Consider the following 3,201-nt stretch of genomic DNA (forward strand, 5'->3'; position numbering starts at 1 on the left):
GCTGTGAGTGTTGCTTGTTATCCCGCGTGCAGCAGGTACCCCAGGGGGGCGGAGCGTCGGCTGATTGTTCGCACCTGGACCTCGTCTTCCAATTAGTCTCAATCAGCTGCACCTGCCTGGCCCCGCTGCCGACTCACTCTTTGTTTTGCTCGCGCCGGCCGCGCTAATGATGCTCGGCGCCTCGTGCCTGCATCCGCCGGAGCGTCGCTCTTAACACGTTTGCTTTGAATTGGAGTCTCTGCTCTTTCCTTCCAAGGCCAGAAGACGCGAGGCCCTCGGTCTCTTGACCTCCCCGCGTGACCTTTACCTACGCCGTCACTTCATTTGCCAGCCCTGCCGCTCATCTCACCGCAATAATTACAACCTTCTGCTCGAAAGGAAGGAGATGAAATTCCCGCTAACGAGCTGCAGCTCAAACGGTGCCCTTGTATTCCCCCCCACCCCCCAAAACCCTGAAGCATGTGCGCTTCGTTTGCAAATCAGCTTTCATCACGTCGTGCAGCTGTCGCGCGCACTCTGAAAAGGCTCGTGGCGTCCAGGTTAATACAAAGAGACAGACGGCGCCGCTTCCCTGCTGATACAGATTTTCCAGTGTCTTACATAATCGGTGATGCGTTTGCATAAACTGCATTTATGGAGAAAAGAAAAGGAGAAAGTCGTCCTTTCAACGCCTCATAGTACCTCGTTGTGCCTTCCGCCGAGATGGTGTGAAAGATACGGAAGAGTCCACAAGAAGTGAAAAAAAAAAATTCAAGAATAAAGTTGAAATTTCGGGATTAAAAGAAAAGTTTTGAGAATAAAGTTGACGTAAAAAATATGAAATTTCGTGACTAAAGTTGAAATTTTGCAATTGATGTCAATGTGAAGTCAAAATGTCGAAAGGCTCTGCGCACAAGTCTAGTGGAGTGCTTCAGTTTTCGTCAGTTATTTCAACTTAAAACTCGAAATGAAAATTTAAATAAAAATCTCCTTCCTGTAATTTCTCCCGTCTTTTGGCCCAAATCCTCTGACAGTGAAACCTTATTATTTAGCAGTTTTTATATCTTGGCAATTACACTCCCAGATTTGCTTATGTCACCCTTATCGGGCAGATACCATGGGTTAAGTATCCAAAGAATTGCAAGATACAAGATTACAACATCAGACCAGCCCAGACCAGGGTCCGTGTATGGCAGCCCGTTCATTTCAATGGAGTTGTTCACCTGGCGCATATGCCGCATTATGCGGCTCATAGAGCATGCAGTAGCAGTGTCACTTCCAATCATGCCTGTGTAACTCATGTGATGCACCAGGACCACGGATGTATTTTTTCCCCTGTGGCCACTCGAGGTACTGCAGCAAAAAAAAAATCACTGGCCCAAAAGTATTTTCCCCATTGACCGCAATATAAACACACCTTTAAAACAGCTGACAGGATGACTGTGACCTGAAATGTGATTCATAGAAAATCTTTCTATTGTAGATTTTTTCAGTTATGGTCTTTTAGTCATTTAAATATATAGAAATATATAAAGGCCAGAAAAGAGTTTATTCCCAGTGTGACGTCACGTCGTTCGTGCTGTCACAGCTCGTTCTCATTGGCTGCAACCTGGCGTGTCTGTAAGTAAGGGTGCAGTGGCTGACCTCGAATGGCCACTGGTAAAAATTGCCCTGCAACCATATTGCGAGTCTGGTATACAGTTCTTATTATATGTCCACGCATCAGACTCACGGCCAGGGCCGCTCACTTTACATCCTGCACGCCGAGCAGCGCTCGTCTGCGTGGCTGCAGCAAGAGCCCCCCCTGTCAAATGGCTTCAAGTTAACTCAACTGTGTTTGCCGAATAATAGAATTACATAATCGCTATAGTCTCTTAATTGCACAGCTCCGAGGACCCTATTGGATTTGTATTGTATGGCACATAATAAGTGCAGCTGTTGAGCCCGAGGGAAGTCAGAGGACCAAAAATAGATGCAAGCATCTCCCCATATGGTGCATGAAAACCAAGACGGAGGACATGCGGCACTGTGGGCCAAGGCACAGCACCTGCACAGCAGTCGAGGGGGAAAATTCACTTATTGTGTCGCGCTGGAGCGAAAGGTCAGGCCTCTAAAACACGTGTGGCTTTCCACTGGAGGTATTGAGTTCAGTCTGGGCCCAACAAGAAAACAACATGTAATTTTTTTAAACGTATATTTAGTCAACGATGTGGTCAGGAAGCAAAGTACGTTCTCAATAGCTACATAACCGTTACGGTTGTTCACGAAATTAAAGCGATATTTCTAAAATTACAAAAGTACAAAGCACAATTGCGATTTGCAGGTGTTTCCATGAAATGGTGTGAAACGCGTAAACCGTAATCATCCCGCGAGATTTACGGGAATTATGTTTGCTTTTGTTTGTTAACGTTTGTTTGCTGTCAAGAATGGTTATTATATTTTTTTCTTTGATTCCATCTCCTCCTCCGTCCAAACATAACGCGTCATTTTCACTAGGAGTGAACGGTCACGTGACCACGTACGTCACCTCCGCTGACGTGTAAATGCCAAAAAGTGTTTCTATTACACTTTTGCGATATACCTCGATATTGATGCATTTGAAAAGCACCTCATGAGTGCGTCAAAACCTTTCAGCGACATTTGAGAGGTTTTTTTTTCGAAGTTCAGGCGTTTCCATTGCCAGTTTTTCATTGCGATATTTAGATTTTGTGCAATTCTGAAGGCTAACGAAAACACAGCTATTGAAACAGAAAGATTGATCCCCGTTCATTGATCAGACTTGATAATCACAGTCTTGGCGATCCATATTTATGTTGTTCTCATTGACTCCTAATGATTCTGTTCAAGCAGAGGCATCTCCTGAATCTTCTCCACGTTCCAGTCCCAGCGAGAGCTGAGTTGGGTGCTGTCTGCTGGTTTAATGTCACAAAATAGACTCTTGTGTGGGGATTTTTTTGTTTTGAAAAGTGCTGCTGCTGCTGCTGCTTCTTCTTAAAGCAAACACATTTTCACATCTTCATTTGTCATCCTGGAGTCCAGTGGATTTTTGATTTAACAGAAATACAGAATATTTGACCTCCTGTTTGCAGCCTCCAGCTGAAACTGATGCCCTGCCAGACCATCCACGTGTCTGGAAGCCGGCGGCCACGGCTGACACCCAGCTGGGTGTGATTACACCAACGTTGGGGGAGGTATGACCGCTCTTTGTGACATCACAAAGGG

The sequence above is a fragment of the Nelusetta ayraudi genome, unplaced genomic scaffold (assembly GCF_046127955.1).
Source record: "Nelusetta ayraudi isolate G7.1 ecotype Tasmania unplaced genomic scaffold, CSIRO-AGI_Nayr_v1 ptg000026l, whole genome shotgun sequence".
In the NCBI taxonomy this organism is placed as follows: Eukaryota; Metazoa; Chordata; class Actinopteri; order Tetraodontiformes; family Monacanthidae; genus Nelusetta; species Nelusetta ayraudi.